Source organism: Staurois parvus, unplaced genomic scaffold, assembly GCF_062004578.1.
Source record: "Staurois parvus isolate SC_StPar_1 unplaced genomic scaffold, SC_StPar_1.0 ptg000276l, whole genome shotgun sequence".
In the NCBI taxonomy this organism is placed as follows: Eukaryota; Metazoa; Chordata; class Amphibia; order Anura; family Ranidae; genus Staurois; species Staurois parvus.
In genome coordinates, this window is record NW_028318072.1 from 7,430,605 (window position 1) to 7,445,567 (window position 14,963).

Genomic DNA, 14,963 nt, shown 5'->3' on the forward strand with positions numbered 1-14,963 from the left:
TAATGTTGAACTAGGAGACCTGGCATGCAATCAGCATTCCAATTCATCCCAAATTGTTCAGCAAGTTTGATGTAAGGAATCTTTTCAGGCCACACCAGGGGCGGACTGACAACTCATGGGGCCCCCCGGGCAATAGGGGATCATGGGGCCCCTGTGTCCTTGCCCAAACTCAAAAAAGCCTATGAAAAAGGTACCAGGGGCATCTCATAGGGCCCCTACTGACCCCGGGCACCTCGGGCAGTGCCTGAGTTTCCAAATGGTCAGTCCGCCCCTGGGCCAAACAAAGTCCTCTACATGGAACCTGTTGAAACATGTCTTTGTGGAGTTATTTTATTTTTGGTTGTTGTTCAAGGGGCTACAACAGAAAACGGCCTACTCAAACTGTCACCATAAGATTTGAAGTTCACGAAAGTCCTAAATGTCTACAGTATGCTGTAGTATAAACAGTACCCCTCACTTGAATTCAATCATTTGAAGGGTTTTCCACATACTTTTGACCATTGTATGTAGTTGTTACATTCCCACACAGGCTGGTAGGGATGAAAGAGAGAAGGCTGCATCATTCAAGCTAAGTAGGGCAGTAAGTTTCCTGATACCATTTTAGTCCTAAAATGCCCCAGATTCATTCAGCCTCCATATGAAACCATGTTTCTGCAAGATTTTTCTTTGCATTATTTCCTTCACAGAAGGATATTTAGAGATTTTGTGTCAAGGCAGGAATTGGCAGCTGAAGGGCTTCATAAAGGTTATGTCATTCTAAAAGTTCTAGCAGTCTTGTGTAACAGAGTCAGCTACAGATACAGCATGCAATAACAATAAGGGCAGTGACACATAGTTAACCACTTGCCCTCCAGTGGATTTACCCCCCTTCCTGACCAGGCCATTTTTTGCGATACGGCTCTGCATTACGGACAATTGCGCAGTCATGCAACTCTGCACCTAATTTGATCACCTGTGTGTTTTTATTTTTTGTGCTATAAACAAAAAAATTTTGAAAAAAAAAGTATATATTTTATACTTTTTTCTATTAAACGTGTCCAGTAAAAAATGTTAAAAATCAAATTTTGGCATAAATTTAGACCAAAATGTATTCTGCTACATGTCTTTGCTAAAACAAATCCCAATATGTGTAAACTGATTGGTTTATGTGAAAGTTATAGCATTTACAAATGGCGGTATGTATACTGGAATTTTTTATTATAATTTTTTTTACTAGTAATGATGGCGATCAGCGACTCATAACGGGACTGCGGCAGGCATTCTAACACTGGGGGTGGAACTGACTTGGTGTCACTGACATCCCCAGTGACACCAATACAGTGATCAGTGCTAATAAAAAGCACTGACACTGTACTAATGGCACAGGGCAGGAAGGGGTTAACATGTGGGGCAATCAAAGGGTTAACTGTGTACTGTTTTACTATGGGGGCTGTGTGTGTGTTTCACTGTAAGAGCCATGCAAAGCAGTGTACAGGAGCTGACAGGGGAGAGATCTGTATTACAAGCAGGGGCGGACTGACCATTTGGAAACTTGGGCACTGCCCGGGGTCAGTAGGGGGCCCCATGAGATCTTTTTCATAGGCTTTTTTGAGTTTGGGCAAGGACACAAGGGCCCCCTGATCCCCTATTGCCCGGGGGCCCCATGAGTTGTCAGTCCACCCCTGATTACAAGGTTACAAGGTTTATTTGAAAAGTAAAAACCATACTCACAAAATTAAGTACACGAAAAAGCCTAAACGCCAGAAGGCCCACAATGGTGGCAGACCAACTGATGGTACGGTCAGTCTGCTGAAGCGTTTCGGGGACATATTCCCTATCTCAGCTCTGAGGTATATATATGTGATTTTGCACACCCGTGCCGCCCTGTAGCAGTATTTCTCATATAGGGCGGTGCAGGAAGCGGTTAATAAAGACAGGCAAAATTTTTGCCATCGATGTAACTTTCTATTTTGCTTGTTTTCTTTTCTTATCCTTTTTTTTTTTTCTTAAACATACTGTTTGTATATTTTTGAAAATCAATAAAAATTGTTATTACAAAAAAAAAAAAAAAAGACAGGCAAAATAATAATACACCGAGTAAAGCGATAAAAAGCAATTAGATTTTGGTTTTAATATGATGGTATCACCTAAATTCAGGCATAGCACTTTTTTTTACTTCACTATACCATAACAATTAAAACAATTGCTATGAATGGTCTAAGGCACACAGTCTGTCACTTTTCCTTTCAGTTTTATCTGTTAAGCCATGTGGGCAGATTTACAGTAGTTTGATGGCATCTGTGAATTTAGCTTTATAAAGAATGCAGTAAGGGATACCTGAGATGCTGAACTATTGTTTTCTTTGGCCACAGGATTTACAGATATAATTGGGTTTGATTAGTTTTATCACATATCTACAGTTAACCATGCCTTTAACCAAAGATCAATTGCTTTGTTGTTTGAAAGGAAGATGAAAGGGTGATGAGTTAACCAAAAATTTGGTTCACTGAACATTTGCTGAACAAATGAAAAAAGTCTTCAAACCCTGAACACAGGGATCCAAGTTAGGTCTTTTAATTAGACTTAAAGGGCAACATTTTAAATACACAATTCCTTTAAATAATGTGCTTTGAGGATGCCTTAAACTGCATGTGAAGTGGCACACCTGTAGGATGTACTACAGAAAAAGAAACATTTAGGTAAAAAAAATTATTGCAATGACATTTCTCAGACAGCATTGTTCTCTTTATAAACAAAGCAGCTGGGTGATTACCATCAACATCTATATCAGACCATTATCCAGGATAACATTTTGGCAAGGACTTTAAAGGGGAACTCCACATACATACACAGATTTTTCCTTGATAAGTAATATTACCACAATTCACCTGCACTAGGGTCCACTATACTGTACATACAGCGGCTGCTGTATTGCAACACTTAAACTTTAGTGTCAAAGCAGTATTGATTACCACATATACAGCGCTAACATAGGCATCATTCATTAACCAATAAATATTATATTACATCAAATATATCAAAGTGTCTGTACATAAATACTGTAAAGTGTGTTTGTTAAATATTTTAAAAAAGTGCTCAGTGCTGCAAAATTCCTTCAAAGTATTATTCCCTTTGTTATATTGCTTCTTGTGCTCATCATTCATGCATAACATCCGTGATCTTCCACCTCCCCACCAGAAAACTCAACAAATCACCATGATCACCTAAAATACAGTTGGTCATTATAGTGACTCTAAAGCTTTTATTTTGAAAAAAACAAACAAACATTATTATTACTACGAGTTTATATAGCGCCAAAGGGTTTGCTCAGCGCTGTACAATAGGGGGGACAATACATGGCACAGTACAACAACAACAAACAACGTACGAGGGGTAAGAGGGCCCTACTCTTACGAGCTTACAATCTAGGAGATGTCTGTACTTACCTACTCTGTGCAGTGGTTTTGCACAGAGCAGCCCCGATCCTCTTTTTTGGGTCCCTGCCGGTGCTACTGGCTTCTCCTTGTCGAGCAGTGCCCCATGGGAAAGCCCACACCCTGGGGGCATCGCTACATGCTCATCCCTGAGCCACTACTCTATGCATCCATAAGACACATAGAGACATGGCTCCGCCCCTCCCCCACCCTGCTCTCTCCTCATTGGCCCACTGCCTGTGATTGGCAGCAGCGGGAACCAATTGACTCTTGCTGCTGTCTCAGCCAATGAGGAGGAAGAGTCCCCAGATAGCAGAGGCTGACGAGAATGTTGCTGGATCCGAGGGGGCTCAGGCAAGAATTGAGGGGGCTGGGGGGGAGCTGCTGCAAACAGAAGGCATAGAATGCATGAAGGTAACAAACCTTGAGCCTTTAGAACAACTTTAAGTGCTTAGGTTTTTCCCAGCTGATTACACCTTCCAGGGTCACTCTCAAGCCAGGGTCTTCTCTTCTCCTTTCACCAATAGGATACCATTGACATAACAACTTTCCATATATAAAACAAGAAAGGCTTCTATAGTGTAAAACCTTCCTGTAGAAGTGTAAACAAAGTCTCCAGTCATTAATTTAGGAGCACTGAAAGATTGTCACATCTCTCCCCTTGTCAGACTCCCCCATCCTTCCTCTTTTTTTCCAAGTCAATGTGCTTTACTCCTGCTCATGTTCCCCCCAGTCAGGTCATTCCTGGGCCTCCTGTCTGCCTGTCAGACTGCTGATTCTCCTTCCCTGACATGCATAGTAACATCTTCCATGGGTTTGTTTATCTTCAGACCAATTCATAATGTATGGTTTTGAAGGTAAAAAAGTCCATTCATATACATGTCAGAAAGGTAAATGAGGACAATAGTGACTTACCATGCACTCTTAAGCCTGGTACACATGATGAGAATGTTGGATGAAAAAAAAAAGATTTTAGAGCGTTCGTCCGATAATTTGATTGTTAGTATACAGCTTCCGAGAGCCAATCACGACAGTTCATGCAAAATTAGAGACAAGCCACAAACATTTTTCTTGTAAGATAACAGAACAATTTTTGTCCAATCGGTACAGTATTTGTCAGTACAAAATTGAGTGACCAAGACTGTGCATGCTTGGAAATGAAAAAATACATTACAATACAATACATCATCGTGGGAAGTTGTATTCTCTCTTAAATAATTTTCATAAGTATATTCTCATAGTGCTTCATCTTTCCTTTCAGCCCCATTTGTCACAGACTCCACCCCTGGGATTAGATTAGCAAATGTAAAAAAAATTTCAAATATTTCGTAACCTTTCAGATAGGTCAGGTGCCACACTTGAGGCTCTCATATACAAAGGTGACCACCACTGTGTTAGCATGTTCACTGTCATCACGTGCACGTGCAGAGCCTAGTGCTGATTCTTCATTTACTAATTTAAATCCCCCTACACAAGGAATTACAGGAAGCTGATGTGACGGGAGTCACTTTGGGTGGGGGGCCCATGGAACACAGCCCCCTTTAGAGAGGTGGGGAGACCCCTGTCTCAGCTCCCCATATCCCTCTTATATGTAAGTCACCCTGTGCCTGTTAGGGGTACAGGGTGGAATGTCCTGCTATTGTGTAGACATGTATAGGTGGGGGTTGTTTATTGTTCACTGCCATGCGGCTGCATCCCATTTTTCTATTGTGTGTCTGGCTTGGGAGCAAACTATTATGAGATGTATGTGTTTGTGCATTGGCTTGGTGGGGGGTGTTTCCGGCAGCCCTTCCCCCTGATGGGACTGCCTGCTGATATGTTTCCTGTTACTGAGTGTGTATTTCCCCACCCTGTGTATATATCTTGTATCTATGTTAAAATAAAGCAGTCTATCTCTTGGAATCCTTCAAGTCTGTCGCTGTCTCCTCTTGTATGGCCAGCGGTGGTGTCCATGGATCTGTGTTTGGACAGGGAAGCGGGAGTCTAATGGAAATACCCTAGTGCAGTCGGGTCCGATTCCGTTACAGCTGATATGAGAACACATTCAGATACTCACAATAGTTACATTTATAAAAATTATTTTTCAAAACCAGAAGATAATGTGGACTGGCCAATAAAGATCACTGAAAACACTCCAAACGCCACCATTTTATTCCGAAAATGTAACTGCCTTTCAAGGTGTTTCTTCATATTTCGCTGGAGTTCAACTTAACCAGTCCAGTGCTTCCGTTCCTCTCAGTATGATGGCATAAACTCTTTCTGGGGCTGGGAAGTTGCTTTCTATAGCAACCAACTTCGATGTTCTTGTAAGAAAATTGAATATGATTGGTTGATCATGCTCTGCTTTTGCTCCCTTTAAGGTCATACTGATTTTAATAAATTAACACCTCTGTGTCTGTATATTCCATACATACATACTATAAACTGGAAGTAATATCTCTTCAATCCATTCAATTCTTTCTACAATAGATCTTCTAATATGTCAGGTTACCATATTTGCAGATCATTTGTAGAATGCTATACTGCAAACAACATCTTAAAACAACACTGTTCATGCTAATGAGCTCCTTTGTGCAACCCTAGTCATTCTGGAACTCCACAGTCACCCTGAGCATGAAATATTTCAGTTAATGTCATAATCAACAAGATAAATTTTAGGACTCTCTTGATTTACTATTAAACATTACATTTTTTTTTCTTTTCAGTGCAATAAGCTTTCATCCAACTCTGAACATACTCACCAAGTTCAGTACTGCTTGTGCTTGAAGGCCAACCTCATGCCTGGCTGTTTTGCTTGGCTTCTGGGAAATTTCAGAACCCTCTGGATATAGAATATCCCACCACAATTTACAGTTCCATCCATGTACCACGGGTATTACTGAGTTAAATTATGGTGTCAAGTTGGCCCAATGGATTCTTCAAATAGCTATCTAATATGCCTTCGTCCTTATCCAAGACTAAGCCTCCATCAACATTTCTTTCCAGAAGCATGTCAACATTTCTATTTGGCACCTACTTTCTTCCCTAATTTTCTAGCGCAAGGATAACACAATTATATAAATCCTGTTTCCTTTGCATTTCTTGGCTGTATTAACAAATGTATGACACAGTTTCAGTCTTGTAGTCTGACCACTGTGAGAGACGAGACTGAAAAAGTGCTTCCTTCTGCCTGCATCAGGCTAATGGAAACATCCCATCCTAAGCACAGTCTCTCCACTGCAGCATAAGGACTGAGACCTTGCTATTTGCATACATGCAGTATATTATTATCCAACAAAGCACCCTATTTATGTCACCATAGTGAAATTAAACAACATATGGCGTGTGGTTGCGAGTGACAGGCATGTTGCTGGAGATAACCAAAGCAGTGCTTAATTGCACCTAGAAGTTAATTGTTAAACTAATCATAAGGGCAAATAAAATTGTCTTACTGCCAAAACTACATGTGATTCTATGCAGCAAGCATCCCCATTTTCTTGAAAGACAGCGATGTCCACAATGCACCACATACATATGCTAACACCATATTTTGTCTGATACAAGGTACTGAAGGCTGCATCCTTGTTACATCTTGCACAGACATCACCAGTAGAGATGAGCGAAGTATTCAAAAATTCGATTCGGCTGATTCGGCGAATTCCCGGAATAAATTCGATTTGAGTCGAATATATTCGCTGCGAATTTAACTTATAAAAAGGGTGTTTCTAGGCTTCAGAGAGCCTTTATATTAGTGCAGAACACTGTACCTCGGAGGCCCGAAATCTGCCAGCACCCTATGACAAATGGAACCCACCAGCAGTGTGAGGAGACCTGAAAGTGGCACATGGCAGAGTGTGGCGATGGAGACAGCAGCAATGGGAGGCCGTACAGGGACCCATGAGAGACTCTGGACCTGGCAGCAGCATGAGGAGGCGGTACAGGGGCCCATGACAGATTACGGGCCTGGAAGCAGCATGAGGAGTCGGTACGGGGGCCCATGGCAGATTACGGGCCTGGCAGCAGCAATGGGAGGCCCGTAATCTGCCAGCACCCTATGACAAAATGGAACCCACCAGCAGTGTGAGGAGACCTGAAAGTGGCACATGGCAGAGTGTGGCGATGGAGACAGCAGCAATGGGAGGCCGTACAGGGACCCATGAGAGACTCTGGACCTGGCAGCAGCATGAGGAGGCGGTACGGGGGCCCATGGCAGATTACGGGCCTGGCAGCAGCAATGGGAGGCCCGTAATCTGCCAGCACCCTATGACAAAATGGAACCCACCAGCAGTGTGAGGAGACCTGAAAGTGGCACATGGCAGAGTGTGGCGATGGAGACAGCAGCAATGGGAGGCCGTACAGGGACCCATGAGAGACTCTGGACCTGGCAGCAGCATGAGGAGGCGGTACAGGGGCCCATGACAGATTACGGGCCTGGAAGCAGCATGAGGAGTCGGTACGGGGGCCCATGGCAGATTACGGGCCTGGCAGCAGCAATGGGAGGCCCGTAATCTGCCAGCACCCTATGACAAAATGGAACCCACCAGCAGTGTGAGGAGACCTGAAAGTGGCACATGGCAGAGTGTGGCGATGGAGACAGCAGCAATGGGAGGCCGTACAGGGACCCATGAGAGACTCTGGACCTGGCAGCAGCATGAGGAGGCGGTACGGGGGCCCATGGCAGATTACGGGCCTGGCAGCAGCAATGGGAGGCCCGTAATCTGCCAGCACCCTATGACAAAATGGAACCCACCAGCAGTGTGAGGAGACTTGAAAGTGGCACATGGCACAGTGTTGCGATGGAGACAGCAGCAATGGGAGGCCGTACAGGAACCCTTGAGACACTCTGGACCTGGCAGCAGCATGAGGAGGTGGTACGGGGGCACATGGCAGATTATGGGCCTGGCAGCAGCAATGGGAGGCCCGTAATCTGCCAGCACCCTATGACAAAATGGAACCCACCAGCAGTGTGAGGAGACCTGAAAGTGGCACATGGCACAGTGTGGCGATGGAGACAGCAGCAATGGGAGGCCGTACAGGGACCCATGAGACACTCTGGACCTGGCAGCAGCATGAGGAGGCGGTACGGGGGCCCATGGCAGATTATGGGCCTGGCAGCAGCAATGGGAGGCCCGTAATCTGCCAGCACCCTATGACAAAATGGAACCCACCAGCAGTGTGAGGAGACCTGAAAGTGGCACATGGCAGAGTGTGGCGATGGAGACAGCAGCAATGGGAGGCCGTACAGGGACCCATGAGACACTCTGGACCTGGCAGCAGCATGAGGAGGCGGTACGGGGGCCCATGGCAGATTATGGGCCTGGCAGCAGCAATGGGAGGCCCGAAATCTGCCAGCACCCTATGACAAAATGGAACCCACCAGCAGTGTGAGGAGACCTGAAAGTGGCACATGGAAGAGTGTGGCGATGGAGACAGCAGCAATGGGAGGCCGTACAGGGACCCATGAGAGACTCTGGACCTGGCAGCAGCATGAGGAGGCGGTACAGGGGCCCATGGCAGATTACGGGCCTGGCAGCAGCAATGGGAGGCCCGTAATCTGCCAGCACCCTATGACAATATGGAACCCACCAGCAGTGTGAGGAGACCTGAAAGTGGCACATGGCACAGTGTGGCGATGGAGACAGCAGCAATGGGAGGCCGTACAGGGACCCATGAGACACTCTGGACCTGGCAGCAGCATGAGGAGGCGGTACGGGGGCCCATGGCAGATTACCGGCCTGGCAGCAGCAATGGGAGGCCCGTAATCTGCCAGCACCCTATGACAAAATGGAACCCACCAGCAGTGTGAGGAGACCTGAAAGTGGCACATGGCAGAGTGTGGCGATGGAGACAGCAGCAATGGGAGGCCATACAGGGACCCATGACAGGTTACGGGCCTGGCAGCAGCATGAGGAGGCAGTACAGGGGCCCATGACAGATTACGGGTCTGGCAGCAGCAATGGGAGGCCAGTAATCTGCCAGCACCCTATGACAAAATGGAACCCACCAGCAGTGTGAGGAGACCTGAAAGTGGCACATGGCAGAGTATGGCGATGGAGACAGCAGCAATGGGAGGCCGTACAGGGACCCATGACACACTCTGGACCTGGCAGCAGCATGAGGAGGCGGTACAGGGGCCCATGGCAAATTACGGGCCTGGCAGCAGCAATGGGAGGCCCGTAATCTGCAAGCACCCTATGACAAAATGGAACCCACCAGCAGTGTGAAGAGACCTGAAAGTGGCACATGGCACAGTGTGGCGATGGAGACAGCAGCAATGGGAGTCCGTACAGGGACCCATGAGACACTCTGGATCTGGCAGCAGCATGAGGAGGCGGTACGGGGGCCCATGGCAGATTACGGGCCTGGCAGCAGCAATGGGAGGCCCGTAATCTGCCAGCACCCTATGACAAAATGGAACCCACCAGCAGTGTGAGGAGACCTGAAAGTGGCACATGGCACAGTGTGGCGATGGAGACAGCAGCAATGGGAGGCCGTACAGAGACCCATGAGACACTCTGGACCTGGCAGCAGCATGAGGAGGCGGTACGGAGGCCCATGGCAGATTACGGGCCTGGCAGCAGCATGAGGAGTCGGTACGGGGGCCCATGGCAGATTACGGGCCTGGCAGCAGCAATGGGAGGCCCGTAATCTGCTAGCACCCTATGACAAAATGGAACCCACCAGCAGTGTGACGAGACCTGAAAGTGGCACATGGCACAGTGTGGCGATGGAGACAGCAGCAATGGGAGGCCGTACAGGGACCCATGACAGATTACGGGCCTGGCAGCAGCATGAGGAGGCGGTACAGGGGCCCATGACAGATTACGGGCCTGGCAGCAGCAATGGGAGGCCCGTAATCTGCCAGCACCCTATGACAAAATGGAACCCACCAGCAGTGTGAGGAGACCTGAAAGTGGCACATGGCAGAGTGTGGTGATGGAGACAGCAGCAATGGGAGGCCGTACAGGGACCCATAAGACACTCTGGACCTGGCAGCAGCATGAGGAGGCGGTACGGGGGCTCATGGCAGATTACGGGCCTGGCAGCAGCAATGGGAGGCCCGTAATCTGCCAGCACCCTATGACAAAATGGAACCCACCAGCAGTGTGAGGAGACCTGAAAGTGGCACATGGCAGAGTGTGGCGATGGAGACAGCAGCAATGGGAGGCCGTACAGGGACCCATGAGACACTCTGGACCTGGAAGCAGCATGAGGAGGCGGTACGGGGGCCCATGGCAGATTACGGGCCTGGCAGCAGCAATGGGAGGCCCGTAATCTGCCAGCACTCTATGACAAAATGGAACCCACCAGCAGTGTGAGGAGACCTGAAAGTGGCACATGGCACAGTGTGGCGATGGAGACAGCAGCAATGGGAGGCCGTACAGGGACCCATGAGACACTCTGGACCTGGCAGCAGCATGAGGAGGCGGTACGGGGGCCCATGGCAGATTACGGGCCTGGCAGCAGCATGAGGAGTCGGTACGGGGGCCCATGGCAGATTACGGGCCTGGCAGCAGCAATGGGAGGCCCGTAATCTGCCAGCACCCTATGACAAAATGGAACCCACCAGCAGTGTGAGGAGACCTGAAAGTGGCACATGGCACAGTGTGGCGATGGAGACAGCAGCAATGGGAGGCCGTACAGGGACCCATGACAGATTACGGGCCTGGCAGCAGCATGAGGAGGCGGTACAGGGGCCCATGACAGATTACGGGCCTGGCAGCAGCAATGGGAGGCCCGTAATCTGCCAGCACCCTATGACAAAATGGAACCCACCAGCAGTGTGAGGAGACCTGAAAGTGGCACATGGCAGAGTGTGGCGATGGAGACAGCAGCAATGGGAGGCCGTACAGGGACCCATGAGACACTCTGGACCTGGCAGCAGCATGAGGAGGCGGTACGGGGGCCCATGGCAGATTACGGGCCTGGCAGCAGCAATGGGAGGCCCGTAATCTGCCAGCACCCTATGACAAAATGGAACCCACCAGCAGTGTGAGGAGACCTGAAAGTGGCACATGGCACAGTGTGGCGATGGAGACAGCAGCAATGGGAGGCCGTACAGGGACCCATGACAGATTACGGGCCTGGCAGCAGCATGAGGAGGCGGTACAGGGGCCCATGACAGATTACGGGCCTGGCAGCAGCATGAGGAGTCGGTACGGGGGCCCATGGCAGATTACGGGCCTTGCAGCAGCAATGGGAGGCCGTAATCTGCCAGCACCCTATGACAAAATGGAACCCACCAGCAGTGTGAGGAGACCTGAAAGTTGCACATGGCACAGTATGGCGATGGAGAGAGCAGCAATGGGAGGCCGTACAGGGACCCGTGAGACACTCTGGACCTGGCAGCAGCATGAGGAGGCGGTACGGGGGCCCATGGCAGATTACGGGCCTGGCAGCAGCAATGGGAGACCCGTAATCTGCCTGCACCCTATGACAAAATGGAACCCACCAGCAGTGTGAGGAGACCTGAAAGTGGCACATGGCACAGTGTGGCGATGGAGACAGCAGCAATGGGAGGCCGTACAGGGACCCATGAGACACTCTGGACCTGGCAGTAGCATGAGGAGGCGGTACGGAGGCCCATGGCAGATTACGGGCCTGGCAGCAGCAATGGGAGGCCCGTAATCTGCCAGCACCCTATGACAAAATGGAACCCACCAGCAGTGTGAGGAGACCTGAAAGTGGCACATGGCACAGTGTGGCGATGGAGACAGCAGCAATGGGAGGCCGTACAGGGACGCATGAGACACTCTGGACCTGGCAGCAGCATGAGGAGGCGGTACGGGGGCCCATGGCAGATTACGGGCCTGGCAGCAGCAATGGGAAGCCCGTAATCTGCCAGCACCCTATGACAAAATGGAACCCACCAGCAGTGTGAGGAGACCTGAAAGTGGCACATGGCAGAGTGTGGCGATGGAGACAGCAGCAATGGGAGGCCGTACAGGGACCCATGAGAGACTCTGGACCTGGCAGCAGCATGAGGAGGCGGTATAGGGGCCCATGAGAGATTACGGGCCTGGCAGCAGCATGAGGAGTCGGTACGGGGGCCCATGGCAGATTACGGTCCTGGCAGCAGCAATGGGAGGCCCGTAATCTGCCAGCACCCTATGACAAAATGGAACCCACCAGCAGTGTGAGGAGACCTGAAAGTGGCACATGGCACAGTGTGGCGATGGAGACAGCAGCAATGGGAGGCCGTACAGGGACCCATGAGACACTCTGGACCTGGCAGCAGCATGAGGAGGCGGTACGGGGGCCCATGGCAGATTACGGGCATGGCAACAGCAATGGGAGGCCCGTAATCTGCCAGCACCCTATGACAAAATGGAACCTACCAGCAGTGTGAGGAGACCTGAAAGTGGCACATGGCACAGTGTTGCGATGGAGACAGCAGCAATGGGAGGCCGTACATGGACCCATGAGACACTCTGGACCTGGCAGCAGCATGAGGAGGCGGTACAGGGGGCTCATTGGCAGATTACGGGCCTGGCAGCAGCAATGGGAGGCCCGTAATCTGCCAGCACCCTATGACAAAATGGAACCCACCAGCAGTGTGAGGAGACCTGAAAGTGGCACATGGCACAGTGTTGCGATGGAGACAGCAGTAATGGGAGGCCGTACAGGGACCCATGAGACACTCTGGACCTGGCAGCAGCATGAGGAGGCGGTACGGGGGCCCATGGCAGATTACGGGCCTGGCAGCAGCAATGGGAGACCCGTAATCTGCCAGCACCCTATGACAAAATGGAACCCACCAGCAGTGTGAGGAGACCTGAAAGTGGCACATGGCAGATTGTGGCGATGGAGACAGCAGCAATGGGAGGCCGTACAGGGACCCATGAGACACTCTGGACCTGGCAGCAGCATGAGGAGGCGGTACGGGGGCCCATGGCAGATTACGGGCCTGGCAGCAGCAATGGGAGGCCTGTAATCTGCCAGCACCCTATGACAAAATGGAACCCACCAGCAGTGTGAGGAGACCTGAAAGTGGCACATGGCACAGTGTGGAGATGGAGACAGCAGCAATGGGAGGCCGTACAGGGATCCATGAGACACTCTGGACCTGGCAGCAGCATGAGGAGGCGGTACGGGGGCCCATGGCAGATTACGGGCCTGGCAGCAGCAATGGGAGGCCCGTAATCTGCCAGCACCCTATGACAAAATGGAACCCACCAGCAGTGTGAGGAGACCTGAAAGTGGCACATGGCACAGTGTGGCGATGGAGACAGCAGCAATGGGAGGCCGTACAGGGACCCATGACACACTCTGGACCTGGCAGCAGCATGAGGAGGCGGTACAGGGGCCCATGGCAGATTACGGGCCTGGGAGCAGCAATGGGAGGCCCGTAATCTGCCAGCACCCTATGACAAAATGGAACCCACCAGCAGTGTGAGGAGACCTGAAAGTGGCACATGGCAGAGTGTGGCGATAGAGACAGCAGCAATGGGAGGCCGTACAGGGACCCATGACAGATTACGGGCCTGGCAGCAGCATGAGGAGGCGGTAAAGGGGCCCATGACAGATTACGGGCCTGGCAGCAGCAATGGGAGGCCCGTAATCTGCCAGCACCCTTTGACAAAATGGAACCCACCAGCAGTGTGAGGAGCCTGAAAGTGGCACATGGCAGAGTGTGGCGATGGAGACAGCAGCAATGGGAGGCCGTACAGGGACCCATGACACACTCTGGACCTGGCAGCAGCATGAGGAGGCGGTACAGGGGCCCATGGCAGATTACGGGCCTGGCAGCAGCAATGGGAGGCCCGTAATCTGCCAGCACCCTATGACAAAATGGAACCCACCAGCAGTGTGAGGAGACCCGAAAGTGGCACATGGCACAGTGTGGCGATGGAGACAGCAGCAATGGGAGGCCGTACAGGGACCCATGACAGATTACGGGCCTTGCAGCAGCATGAGGAAGCGGTACAGGGGCCCATGGCAGATTACGGGCCTGGCAGCAGCAATGGGAGGCCCGTAATCTGCCAGCACCCTATGACAAAATGGAACCCACCAGCAGTGTGAGGAGACCTGAAAGTGGCACATGGCACAGTGTGGCGATGGAGACAGCAGCAATGGGAGGCCGTACATGGACCCATGAGACACTCTGGACCTGGCAGCAGCATGAGGAGGCGGTACGGGGGCCCATGGCAGATAACGGGCCTGGCAGCAGCAATGGGAGGCCCATAATCTGCCAGCACCCTATGACAAAATGGAACCCACCAGCAGTGTGAGGAGACCTGAAAGTGGCACATGGCAGAGTGTGGCGATGGAGACAGCAGCAATGGGAGGCTGTACAGGGACCCATGAGAGACTCTGGACCTGGCAGCAGCATGAGGAGGCGTTACAGGGGCCCATGACAGATTACGGGCCTGGCAGCAGCATGAGGAGGCGGTACGGGGGCCCATGGCAGATTACGGGCCTGGCAGCAGCAATGGGAGGCCCGTAATCTGCCAGCACCCTATGACAAAATGGAACCCACCAGCAGTGTGAGGAGACCTGAAAGTGGCACATGGCACAGTGTGGCGATGGAGACAGCAGCAATGAGAGGCCGTACAGGGACCCATGAGAGAC